The following is a 14960-nucleotide window of genomic DNA, read 5'->3' as shown; positions in this document are numbered from 1 at the left end:
TTTGAATACATTTTTAATTATACCCATATTTGTAAATATGATCTTATTAGAAATGTAATGTAAAATAATGTTTTAAATGTAATATAATATTCAACAATTAATATATAATAAATTTTCAACTTCTAACAACTTTCAGTTCTCTGATTATTGTTAACATTACCTACTTTCCCTCCAACTGAAAAGAGAAAACAAAGGGTTAGGACTCCTCATTAAGACTACCAAGTAGTGATGTTACTGCAGGTGCGTTCCATTCGGCCTGAAGTACTCTGTAAAGTACACTTCGGAATGTAACACAGCCTATGACACAGAAGCTCCGAAGCTTGTATCGAGCAAAATGGGGCGTGTCCAAATAAAACCTCGCCTGGAGGTGAGAGTTTCCTGAGAGTAGCGTGACCAATGACAAACGAAGCCTCCGCGTTTGCCGGAATCGCGTGACCGACTCGTTTGGCGCTTATGGCTTAAGGGCTCGTGCACTCTTTAGTTAATTTTCAAAGATTCAGAGATGTCTAATATGTGCATAAATAAACATTTCCTTGAACAGTGCAGCTGCATGTACTGTACATATTAACTGTGCTGCTTGCAATGTTACGATCTAGTTGCTACACAAACTTTGTCCACTAGATGGCAGTACAATGAGCCCTTGAATAAAGCCTCATGAATGAACCTGTTGTTGAAACTATTGGCTGGGGGAAGCCTTGACACCTACAGTATAAGGGGATTCATCTAGCCATCACTACTACCAAGTGCTCCAAAAACAGTGGATTATTGTAACAAATTTCCGAAAATTTAACTTCTCTAAATTCCAGCGGGTACTCAAGTCACGAAGTCCTCATTCACATTTTTCTAAACTACTCACAAATTCAGTGGAAGTTACATGGAATGCAAGTTTGGAGGTGAGAGAGACCACAGGCTTCTGTCAGTTGGTATTTTAGCAGACTGCAGTCAGTAGTTTGTCCAATTAAGTGGCAGCAATTAATTCAAATAAGCCAATCCTCTCATGGATGGATACACAGAGGAAGTGAAATAGCTGACAAAGATTAAACAAACAACAACAACAACAACAATAATAATAATAATCCAGGTTAGAAAAAATTCTGGTCGGTGGTTTAAGTTAAACTAAAATTAACTCGATCCACATGTACTTCATGGATAATGGCGCATCATTAATAACATCCTTATCTTACACAAGTTAATAAACTAAAGTGGACTCTGTAGCTGGTATAAAAATTAATAAGCTGTCTCTAATAATGAGAAGCATAAAATGATCCAACATTAAATACAAAGGTCCTGAAGCAATAAATGTCTAAAATACAACTTGGGCAAGTTTATATATTACTGTTTTCTATATAGTATTTTTGATGTAATGATGGTTGTTTTGTGTGGATGATCTTTGTGATTTATGACATATTTTTGCCTAAACATCTAAGGTGTGGGAGTCAACATGTGCCTGTATGATATTGATCTTTGTGTTTCGAATTGTGTTTGCCCTTTTCATGAAATTATGCTCTGTCCCTTAAGTTGGTGCTGTGTTCCATTCCACAGTGCACTTCAGGTGCTTATGTGGAAATTGCTTGGCCAAAATTAATCCTTCCGGAACAGCCTGCAACGTCACAAATGCAGACATCACTTCCTCTGTGAGTTACACTTGTCACCTAAGCATCTTGAATACTTGTTGCTGCTACTATCAAACTACTGAAAAAAAGTACAGTGGAACCTTGGATTGCAAGCATAATTCATTCCAGAAGTGTGCTTGTTACAGCAAATTTCCCTCATAAGAAATAATGAAAACTGAGACCCAACCCAAAAAAATAAATCTATAAAAATAATTAATACAAAATATAAGTAAAAAAAAATTTAATTAACCTGCGCTTTACTTTTGAAAAAAGATAGGTGTTTCCGTTTTGTTTTGTGTTTGTGCTACTGTGTGGGACGACACTCTCTCTCTCTCTCTCTCTCTCTCTCTCTCTCTCTCACACACACACAGACACACACACACACACTAACAGAAACACAGCTCGCAAGAAGCGCATATGCCACATAAAACTCCATGATATTTGGTATCATATATCAAGTTGCTCGTTTCTCAAGCCAACAAAATAGGTGTTGTATTAGAGATTAATTAGAGATTAATATTATGTAGATTAATTAGAGGTTATTATTATGTAGATTAATAGGCAAAGTAATATTAACATATTGCTTAAAATATATGTAGATTACATACATAATGACTATTATTGAGTGATATCAATATCATGCCATCCTTAATAGTAATGATTGATGCTTGAAATCGATGTATCATTTTTTGGGCTCCAGCAAGCACAAGCACTTACAGTATAATGACTTTTGCATGTCCCCTTCCGGTAAAATTATGAACCATTCTTAAGAGGGCTGAACACCCTGCGCAGTCCACTTCACAGGGCACTACAAGGCTATGGAAACACAGCACTTCTGTCAAGCTCTGCCCTGATTGGTCAGCTTGACAGTCATGCAAATCAGTCATACAGATCAAAATCACTTTTCTGCGTTGTAATTGTGACCTCTCATTAGATCATAATGTTAGTAGATCTTAAAGCAAGCACTGGTTATCCTATCAAAATATCACCCAATACCTACAGTAATACCCGAATTGTATAAATAATTAATCAATTAAAGGATGATTATAAATCATTTACTGAGCAATTTGAAATTCGTCATGGAAGTCATGTCGTCCGCGTGGTCATGGGTGGAGCGATATGCGAGCTCAAAGATTTTTAACCCTGTCAAACTCCAGACATGCAGAGGATTTAAAATGGTGCAGAAAAGAACACAATGTTTGGTGACATTTATTAAAATGCTTAGTAGTAGGATTGTCACCTGCCATGGGGAAGGCCCAGGTTCAGTTCCCACTCAATACCCAAACCCCAGTCACTGAATGCGGTGCTAGTCCCAAGCCCAGATAAAATGGGAGGGTTGCATCAGGAAGGAAATCTGGCGTGAACCTGTCCTAAGTTCTGTGTGGATCGGATGGTCCACTGTGGCAACCCCTTAATGGAAGCAGCCAAAAGCCCAACAACAACATTATTGAGTAATAATCAATATTTTGTCACCCTTGATAATAATGATTGGTGCATGAAATTTATGTATCTTTTTTGCGCTCCAATGAGGTGCAGTGACTAATTATGCCTGTCTTCTAAATCCGGCACGTATCAGTGCTTTAACTTAATATTTATATTTCACTTATAATGCATGATAAACTTCAGTTAGATATCTAAGTACTGTAAAAGTTTCATTAAATTCTGTCCAGTACACTGAGAAAAATAATCCTTTGAATTTATTTGATTTAAATGTGTACATCTGTCCCACATCATCAAAATGTAGCCAAATTACACAATTTTTGCCTGCTAAACCAAAGTATTTCATTCATGTTAAACTTGTGTAAAAGAATTATGTTGATTTACCATAATCTTTATCATTTACTGTAATAGTAATTGATTGTGCAATTGTAGGGTAATTGAATTATGTCTATGATACACCATTATCATTAAAAAGTCTAACAATTTCTTATTGCTTACATTATTAAAATGTTTAATGTAATTTTATAAAAAAAAATAATCAGTCAAATTAATTTTATTAGGTTCCTTTAACTTATTTACTACAGCTGCGTCCAACATAATTTAATACTGTTAACATAAATGAATAGGGTTGGTACAACAAATTTTTCAGTTGTAAATTAAGTTGATCCAACTCAAGTAAATTTAAATTTCAAGCATAAGACAAACGGGATAAAATGGAGATTTTTATTTTACACCAGCAGCAACTTACAAATGAGGTCTTAATTTGAAAAGATGTACAAAACATAAAACAACACGAATAAGTATTAATCATAGAAAAAATTAAAGACCGACAGAAACGTTTTGTACTTTATAACTGTACGTTATGACTTTTAAATATGACAGTTAGATATGGTTGGTCAGAAAACTCTTGAAGTCAGATGCAGACAGGACACTTTTCAGTCACAAATTCCTGTGAAAAAATACAGAGATAGATTATTAATTAAAATTCATGATATTTAATTTAGCAAATGAACAACATTTATAATTTGTTCCTTTCTCTTCACAACTCATGAGAACAGACCGAAACCAGAACCGAACCGCAGATTAAGCACGCGCATAGGTAGCTACTTGGATGCCCATTAACTTTATAACTTTTGGTGTGTGTGTGTATTTTGCACAGGTTCATAATGGATATAAGGAAATTTTTCCTAAAAAATGACGGACATTCAGGTAAAAGTAGATCATGATCTGTCAATCAAGAATAATGTTGGATCAGTGTTTCAATAGTCATATATTTTATTAAATGTACATATGGTTTGATTATTTGCCTTTTGATTGAAAGGACACTGAGAGAAGAGTTTTTTATTAGTGATGTTAATAGTATTTTTATATTAATGTAAATCTTTATCTAATTGAATACAATCTATTTGTGTATGATTGTCAGTTGAAAGAGGAAAGAGCAGACCATGAGGAGAAAGTACAAAGTCAGGAAGAACCAGGTAAGAAAACAAACAGGGAATAGTCAGTGACAGGCAAAACAGAAACTGTTAAACTGACAGAAAAAGATCCTAATTTTACTCATACAATCTGGAAGTTGTGTTCTCTCTATATTATAGCTCCTATACAGAATCTGCAAAACAAACTGTGTTAAAGCAGTTTTTGCCCCTCTTTAACAATATTCCAACATAACATTATTATCATTAATTGGGCAGAATAAAATTAATGATATATTTTTATGTGGTTCAGCCACAAATCTACAAAACCTCAGCCAATAGTAGGTAGGTCAACTTTTGGACCGTCTAGTCTGTATGACTGCCCCCCACATTTACGTACTATCAGAAAGTGCCAAGCAGTGGTCCTGGTGGAGTGAGGAGTTGTAAAGAGAAGCAGAGTGCTCAGTTTATATATATATATATACTAAGAATGTTTTAAGCTAGTTTATTTCACAGATTCTGTACAACAGCTTTAAATGTTTTCCAAAAGCACATAAACTTGCCTTATCAGTGTTTCTCAAACTTTTTACAGTGTGTACCACCTGAGAAAATGTTAAGCTCTCCCAAATGTTGGAATTAAATTGTTAAAATGTACAAAACAGTCATGTCATGTTTTTTGACAAGGACCCAGTCCCAGGCACAGAGAAACTCTTAGGATTTAATAAAGAAATTTGCAGACTTGCACAGAGATGGTAAAATGATGACTGATGACGGAGACAAAGACAACAGACGAAAAGGACAGGGAGAAACAGGGGTTTAAATGCACAAAGGAGACAGTCAGATAGAACTCGGGACAACTGGAGACATTTAAGGATGTGGGGACTGAAAGAGGCAGGGAAAAATTCTCATTGTGACGAGTAAAGTGTATCTTGCCTTGCTGGGCAGCTCTCTGGGTGCTCAGCACCCCCAAAGCTCTGAACCTAGAATCGCCTCTGGTCTGGCTCTAAATGTAAAGTCAGAATGGTTCGTCTGACATTGTCACTGAAAAACATTATTAGCTAGTGGTGTGGATATTTCTGCAGTTGTCATATTCCTAGTTTGTTTTGCCATAACAATAGATAAAAATGCAGAACTACAGTAGAACTCTGTTAGAACTCTGCAACTTTTCCAGCCAAACAAAGACTGGAATAGGGGCAATATCAGCCAATCAGGAACTGGAGACAGGCAGATTTGATCTGATTAGCTCCACAGTCCTTCGCTTCTAGTTTGAATTCATGGCTGAAGCTGCATCATTAGTTCGTATTGTTATTTTATTTTCATCTGCATAAATTTCATTGTTTTTTTATTTAGTTTGTAATTAAGTACATAGTTTAAAACTATAGAATGTATGTATAAAATGTAACATGTATGAGTTGTTGCTACATCTTACTGTATGTACTTTGCTTCTGGTATAATGCTCAGCTCTCAGAGTCTCTGTATAACAGCTTAAATTAACACACCAGGTTTGAACTAATACAATATATTCTAATACTAATGCCATGGATTGCCCCCCAACATAATTGCTATCAAATATTATATTTGAACATAAATTCATAGGTTAATGTTTTACAATTTACAAATTACATGAGACAATAAAATAAAATAAGCAATATAAAATAAATATGTTGTATATGAAAAAATAGAAACACGAACAACATGTATACTTTTATGTTGTTTATTTTAAAATTAAAATGAGTTTTGTCCAATTTTTCATTATGTAACCCCCCCCTTTCAGCCACCAAAGGGTGTACACTCAACTATACATTAATTAAAGTTAATCCAAACAAGATCCTGGGTTCCAAGTTCTTAATAACGGTGGCTGCAATTCCCTATTTACCCGCTCAAACAAAATTTTAAATATGCATCTAACAGAAAGAGTAGCGCGGTGCCTCCACTGTGGAAATATTAAACTGAAATGAAGCTATTCAGTATATACCATATTTCCCCAGAATACTAAGAAGAAAAAAAACAGATTATCACATCCCCAATAAAACACATTCAACAATACATATACATAACCAGGGCAATTTATTAAACCCAGGGAAAACTACCAAAATTTGTTAGGTAACCTAAGTAAACAAAATAATAATAAATAAAAAGAAATAAAGAGCAGAGTACAGTTAAACTGTAAATTTACATTTACCCTTCACTGCAGCGCCAGGAAAACATGGAGAGAAAATAATAAAAGAACCAGTTGCTCGGCGCAGGACGTTGGGGCCCGTTCGTTGGTGCACTTTTGGCCGTACCAAGGGAAAAAAACGTTACCACAGTACGTTCTCGCAACCAAGTCGAGGGTGTGTGTGCGTGTGGGTCAGTATCAGTGTAGATGTAAGTCACCCGCAACCTTGTTCAGGGTAGAAACTCAATGCCGCGAGGCGCCCGCGAGCAAGTTCTGCCGAGGAGGGATTTCTTTCAGCACGTCTCACTGTTTGCGCAGCGTCACGGTGCAGACAAACTCGCAGCCGAACACTTCCAAGTCCTGGCGTATCGGTCACTCTCCTCTGTGGTCGGGTTTCCCGTCCGGCAGTGGAATAAAGCAGCAAAAACTCCAAACAACACTCTTCAGAAAGAGAAAACTGCTCCGAATCTCCGCACGTTGCTCTCGCGCTCTCCTTCCGCGCTCTCTTCCTCTCTTTTTCTTTTTTTTTCTTTCCTGCTTTCCCCCCCCAAAGAAAAAAACTTCCCCCAATATTTAGTCACTCATCTTCTCATTGGTCCATTCACGTCTCATTAGCAAACCAATCAACATGGATGAAAATTATTGGCCAACACATTATAACAAAAACGCGGCAACTCTTACCAAGGCATTCTGGGTAATGTAGTCCCAGTATACAATACAGTAACATCTTAAAAAAAATACAGCACAATGGAATTACAAAAACAAAATATGCAATTCTCCGTATTACATTTTCACAGGTCCTTACACTCTCCCCCCACCAAATAACAGCATGCCCCCAGGCTGAGGGATAGAGGAAAGAGAAATAAACAAATAAAAAAAATAGACATCTAAACAAATCACAATCTGACATTTACCCAGGACAATGGATGTAAGGCAAGGGACAGGAGAAACCCTTCTGCATGCATGTATTACAAAGTGCATGGAAATTACACCACCAAGCATGTGACCTATTATACTTGGCAGGGAAACTGAAATTCGTAGCAGTCATGAGATGAACGCCACAACATTTAGAACCTACTAAATAATCCTTAGCTGGCCCACCGGGTTCATCAAAAGTTAGACGAGCAGGGGGTTTTCTCTCTCTGTTCGACCTGCGTACAACTTCTGAGGAAGATACCGTGCTAGCTACAGGTTGACCATCAGAAATGCACACATCCTGATTTACAGGTACAGAATCCTCTACAATCTCTACAGTCTCTGGCAAATCAACAGGGATTTCAGTCTCTATATGATCAGTTTGTGCAGGAGTGGGTAAGTGACATGGAATGGAGGTACTGGGCACAGCCTTGTTGGGCTGAGGGGGAGGCTGGTCCTCAACATAACACCCAAACTCAGACTCTGACTCTGAAACATCACCGTCATTTTGAGCATTCACCTGAGGATGAAGTGGTTCCGGTTCAGAAACCTGACATTTCCCTTTTTCCTTCCTAGGCCTTATAGCTCGGGGTCGGGGAACATCTGTATGCTCAACCACAGGACTCAGTCTCACATCCTGTGCCAAAGGCAAAATATGGTTACGATGCATCACCTTGACCCGTCCAGGACTATCCATAGACTTCAATCTGTACACAGGGAGGTCAGACAGTTGACTGTCAACTATATAAGGACAAGAGCCCCATCTGTCCGCAAGCTTGTGCTTACCTGTCAGACCCAAATTGCGAATTAAGACCCGATCTCCTGGGCTTAACCTATGATAGCGAACCTTCTGGTCATACCTTTCCTTATTGCTTTGATTCATCTTGTCAGCAGATGCTTTGGCTAACTGATACGCTGCATGCAATGACTGCTTCAACCTTGTCACATATTTTAGGTGCGAGGATGAGGAGGTGTCATCTGCGGATGCACCAAAACAAACGTCTATGGGGAGCCGGGCTTCCCTACCAAACATTAAGTAATATGGTGAATACCCGGTGGCTTCATTAGGAGTACAGTTATATGCATGTACCAGATGGGTAATGTGCTGGCTCCATTTTGATTTCTGCAATGAATCAAGAGTACCCAACATGTCTAACAGAGTTCTGTTGAACCTCTCAGGTTGTGGATCACCCTGAGGATGATACGGAGATGTCCTAGACTTCTTCACCCCCAGCACTGTCAACATCTCAGTCACCAGCTTACTCTCAAAATCCCTGCCCTGGTCTGAGTGTATGCGAGAAGGCAAACCATAATGTATGAAATACTTGTCCCATAGGGTCTTTGCCACTGTGCAAGCTTTTTGGTCTGGTGTGGGAAACGCTTGGGCGTAGCGAGTAAAATGGTCAGTGACGACCAACACATTGCCGACATTCCGCGAATCAGGCTCTATAGAAAGAAAATCTATACAGACTAAGTCTAAGGGTCCCGAACTCTGCATGTGTGAAAGGGGAGCAGCTTTTTGAGGCAGTGTTTTTCTTTTAATGCAGCGTTCACAAGTCTTACAGTATTTCTCAACATCAAGCTTCATTCGAGGCCAGAAAAACCTGTCACGAACCAAACTGTAGGACTTGTCAAACCCCAAATGGCCAATATCATCATGTAGTGACTTCAGAACAAAGTGGTGAAACTGTTTAGGCAGCACCAATTGTCGGACCTGACGGTCACCAAACTTTACTGTCCGATATAGCAGCCCCTTGTCAACAGACAATTTTTCCCACTCCCTTTTCAGGACTCGAGTTTCTGCATTCCCCAGTCGGATGCTGTTAACAGGTCTCTTTTGACTGATCACTTCCCATATCTCACCTATGTACGGATCTTTCTTCTGAGCATCTTGAATCTCATCAATGTTAAACACAGGTAACTGCTCAGTCACTAGTGTAGTAGCATGACAGTATGCTTCAGGGACAGCAGACACATTGCAACCAACCATCTCTACGAAGCATGGAGAACCAGAACCCACCCCCTTAACAGACACAGCCTGACAAAGAGCTCGCACACCTGGTGCAGGAATTTCTAACCACTCATCATCTGAAGGATGACTGGAATGAGGACGCCTAGACAGTGCATCAGCATCAACATTTTTCCGCCCTGGCCTGTACTTCAGACTGAATGTGTAGGTGGACAATGCAGACAGCCAACGGTGACCAGTAGCATCCAACTTTGCTGACTTCGTAATGTATGTGAGGGGATTGTTGTCAGTTCTCACCTCAAAATTTACACCATAGAGGTAATCATGCAAGCGGTCCACAATCGCCCACTTCAGAGCCAAAAATTCCAGTTTGTGAGCTGGATAATTCCTCTCCGATGGAGAGAGACTGCGGCTAACAAAAGCAACAGGACGCAAGTCACCATCATGCTCCTGATACAGAACACCACCTAACCCATCATAACTGGCATCAACATGTAACACATATGGTTTTTGGGCATCAGCAAAAGCGAGTACAGGTGCCTGAGTCAGCTTTCCTTTAAGCTCCTGAAATGCAGCCTCACACTGCTCACTCCACTGGGAACCAAAAGGCTCAGAGGGTTTCACCCCAGGGCGCAACGAGCCTTTCAGCAGCTCATTCAAAGGTCGGCACAGTGTCGAAAAACCCTTCACAAAACGGCGGTAGTACCCGCAAAAACCCAGGAATGATCTGAGCTCAGTCACAGTTTGGGGTCGGGGCCAAGAAACAACAGCCTCTATCTTGGAGGGGTCAGTGGCTACTCCATCTTGGGAGACAATGTGCCCAACATAGTTCACAGATGCCTGACCAAACTGGCACTTGTCTAAAGATATTTTGAGACCTTCAGCTCTCAATCTATCCAAGACCTTCAAAAGCCGCTCTTCGTGCTCCTCCAGAGTATGCCCAAACACAATCAGATCATCCAAGTACACTAAAGCCTCCAAAAAATTCATGTCTCCCACTGTCCTCTCCATGACTCTCTGAAAGGTGGCAGGTGCTCCGCAGATACCCTGAGGCATGCGTTCGAACTGGTAAAACCCTAAAGGGCAAATGAATGCGGTTTTCTCCTTATCAGCATCACTCATAGGAACCTGATAGTAACCACTCCTCAAATCTAAAACCGTAAACCACTTGCTACCAGAGAGACAATGAAGGGCATCTTCAATCCGAGGCACAGTGTACTGATCAGGGATCGTCCGCTGATTGAGCGTCCGATAGTCAACACACATTCTGACCTTTCCTGACTTCTTACGCACAACAACAATGGGTGATGCATATGGACTCCTGGATTCAGCGATAATGCCATTTCTCTGAAGATCTTGTAAATGTTGACGAACGTCCTCCCAATCAGCAGGAGCCAAGCGACGAGATCTCTCCCGAAAAGGGCGAGGATCTGTCAACCTAATTTCATGCAAAGTGCTCTTTGAACAGCCCAAATCCCACTCATGACAAGAAAACACTTCCTTTCTCTGCATCATTTTCTCACACAAGCGCAGTTTAGCCTCCTCTGGCATGGGCGAGGCTCCAAAATCAAAAGCTGCAGGAGAAAGCTCGCCTACACTTCTCATGCTACCAGAGAGGGGAATCTGTGACACCACATCCACCGGGAATATGTGAGCAAGAGGACTGCCACGCTTCACCACAACATCTCTGGAGGAAATATTCTGCATTGTGACAGTTATGTGCCGACTGAAAACAGCAGCAACTGGATGAACCTCAGGTCTCACCTGCAACTCTAATGAAGACACATCATCATCGGCACACACTTGATCTACGAGCACTAAAGAATCCTTAATGGGCCCTGGGAACTTGGGCAACCCTGGCACCTGCAACACCTGTCCTGGTTTTAAGATGGCTGGTTTACGCTTAGTGTACCACACAGTTCCATGCTTCTCCAGATCTTTAGGTGCAACCACTGATGCTTTACAAGACTCAAAAGCTTCTCGGATCAGAGGATGTACCTGGAGAGTACTGATAAACCCCTCTCCTCCATGTTCCTGACAACACTCAAACAACTTCTTCACTAACTGTGTGTTTGTACCCACCAGAATAGCTATTCCACCTTTAGCCAGCGGGTCAGGACACACAAGAGCTAACGTGTCCACCACCTGATGCACGCCTGCAACAGCTTCCGTAAACTCAAGCTTGAGTGACAAATATCCATCATACGGGTATCTATGTGAACTTAGACCCCAAATTTCTAGATTCTCCAAAGGCTGTATGGGCAAATGTTTCAGATAGGCATCATAAAAACTACGGTACAAAATGGTAACCTGAGAGCCACTATCGAGAAGAGCTTTAGCATAAATCCCCTCTATCTGAACAGGCACCTGAGCTGAAGGTCCCACCAATCCAACAGGTAACTGCGGAGGACTGACTTTAATTGAGGACGTACAATGAATGGAACGCGTTCTTTTATTGGGAGCCCCATGCCGTTCCCTCACTGAGCTCCCAGCCAGTTTCCCTGCGGCCTAGCCCCTTTAATGAGCTTCTGATTTACCAATCTAAGATTCTCAGAATTTGCACAATTTCGCTTTGTATGGCCATCCTCCCCACACTTGTAGCAGAAAATGCCAGGCAAACTAGAAGACAATGAAAACTGTGGCATTTTAACCCTCTGGAGACCCTCTGGAATAGGGTTCACAGCTCCCAGATTACCAGCATTCTGGGCGACACGATCGGCTGGGGAAATCACTGGAGCTGCACTCAAAAGCTTCATCTGAGTTGCAAGCTCCTTAACTTCCTTCCTTAAGCTGTCCAATTCAGACATCACAGGACCGGACGGAACTGACGGAACAGCAGTCATGGCGACTGAGACTTTTGCATTTGTTCTAGCACTTAACCAATGCTCTTCCTCTCTCACCTCCCGCATCAGCTGGGAGAAAGAAGGTGGGTCTTGTAAAGTGTGAGTCACACGCACCCGCAAAGCCACCATGTCACTGGGGAGTGCCCCTTTAAACAGTTGTTCCATTCGTGCACGATTTACACCCACAGTATCAATGCCACCCTTCAGGAGAGCCCGATGGAGAAGTTTGTCCAATCTATACAAATAAGCAGAAAGTTTTTCACCATCGTCCTGAAAAGTGTGACGAAATATGGCCATAAGATCTGCTCCGCTTTCAGTAGATCCATAAGCTGTGTCAAGAGCACATAAGTATTCAGTAGCTGTAGCAGAAGGATTACCAACTTTGAGGAACCTCACAATGTCTGCAGCAGGCCCTCGCAAACTCTCAACAATGCGTTGTCGTTTTGCCGCATCGGCGCATTGCCATTCACTGACCATCTGAGTGGCTTGCTCCATCCAGGCATCATACTCTTCCTCCCCTGGCGGAACAGGCTTTAAACCAGAAAACAACCTCAGTTTTCTATAGCTTGGTCCATCATTAGATGACTGAGTGCAGCGATCTACTAGCTTGCCTATGGCATCCACTAAATCAACATTAACGACAGGCTTGGTAGACTTATCTCCCACAACAGCCCTCACATCACCCATAGATTTACCTTCCTGCTGTAACAATGCCAGCAGCTTGGCCTCAAAATCATCACCTGCAACGACAGCCGGGTTAGGGGTTACCAGGCTACTCACTACATGAACAGGCCAAGGCCCGACTTCACCCTCAATCCCAACTTCAGGAGGTACACCAAGGCTTGGCGCCAACTCAGCAGAAGACTCCACTAAAATGAAAAGTTGCCTTCCAGTCACATCACCCCGCCGTCCACAGATACGTGTTTGACCAAAGACTTTCACAGTATTCAAAACACGGCTAAGCACGCCATCACTAACATCCAGTGGTACTCCACTAATCACAATGGCACGAGCCAAATCCACATTTTCTTCCCGGGTCCACTCGACTGCCTGACTAATATCCATATTACACACCAAAGACAATTTAAAATAAAATGAACAGACCTCAATATGGAATTAAATAAATCAGAGAAAGGACTGAATTTGGGTAAACAGGAGATAAAGATCCCAGCGGTGCCTCCAAAATGTAACCCCCCCCTTTCAGCCACCAAAGGGTGTACACTCAACTATACATTAATTAAAGTTAATCCAAACAAGATCCTGGGTTCCAAGTTCTTAATAACGGTGGCTGCAATTCCCTATTTACCCGCTCAAACAAAATTTTAAATATGCATCTAACAGAAAGAGTAGCGCGGTGCCTCCACTGTGGAAATATTAAACTGAAATGAAGCTATTCAGTATATACCATATTTCCCCAGAATACTAAGAAGAAAAAAAACAGATTATCACATCCCCAATAAAACACATTCAACAATACATATACATAACCAGGGCAATTTATTAAACCCAGGGAAAACTACCAAAATTTGTTAGGTAACCTAAGTAAACAAAATAATAATAAATAAAAAGAAATAAAGAGCAGAGTACAGTTAAACTGTAAATTTACATTTACCCTTCACTGCAGCGCCAGGAAAACATGGAGAGAAAATAATAAAAGAACCAGTTGCTCGGCGCAGGACGTTGGGGCCCGTTCGTTGGTGCACTTTTGGCCGTACCAAGGGAAAAAAACGTTACCACAGTACGTTCTCGCAACCAAGTCGAGGGTGTGTGTGCGTGTGGGTCAGTATCAGTGTAGATGTAAGTCACCCGCAACCTTGTTCAGGGTAGAAACTCAATGCCGCGAGGCGCCCGCGAGCAAGTTCTGCCGAGGAGGGATTTCTTTCAGCACGTCTCACTGTTTGCGCAGCGTCACGGTGCAGACAAACTCGCAGCCGAACACTTCCAAGTCCTGGCGTATCGGTCACTCTCCTCTGTGGTCGGGTTTCCCGTCCGGCAGTGGAATAAAGCAGCAAAAACTCCAAACAACACTCTTCAGAAAGAGAAAACTGCTCCGAATCTCCGCACGTTGCTCTCGCGCTCTCCTTCCGCGCTCTCTTCCTCTCTTTTTCTTTTTTTTTCTTTCCTGCTTTCCCCCCCCAAAGAAAAAAACTTCCCCCAATATTTAGTCACTCATCTTCTCATTGGTCCATTCACGTCTCATTAGCAAACCAATCAACATGGATGAAAATTATTGGCCAACACATTATAACAAAAACGCGGCAACTCTTACCAAGGCATTCTGGGTAATGTAGTCCCAGTATACAATACAGTAACATCTTAAAAAAAATACAGCACAATGGAATTACAAAAACAAAATATGCAATTCTCCGTATTACATTTTCACAGGTCCTTACAATTATAAAAAATATTTATTTTTATTATATATAAATATTTATTTGTATATTTATGACAAACCCCTAAAAATTAATGTGTTACAAAATAAACATTATACAAGAATTTGTATTAATGGTTTTGATGGCTGTCTCATGCCTAGGGTTTATTATAATAGTAATATCATATTTGATAATAATAAGCCTATGAATTTATGTTCTAATATAATATTTGATAGCG

This window comes from Clarias gariepinus, chromosome 15 (assembly GCF_024256425.1).
Source record: "Clarias gariepinus isolate MV-2021 ecotype Netherlands chromosome 15, CGAR_prim_01v2, whole genome shotgun sequence".
Classification (NCBI taxonomy): Eukaryota; Metazoa; Chordata; class Actinopteri; order Siluriformes; family Clariidae; genus Clarias; species Clarias gariepinus.
This window is presented reverse-complemented; position numbering follows the sequence as displayed.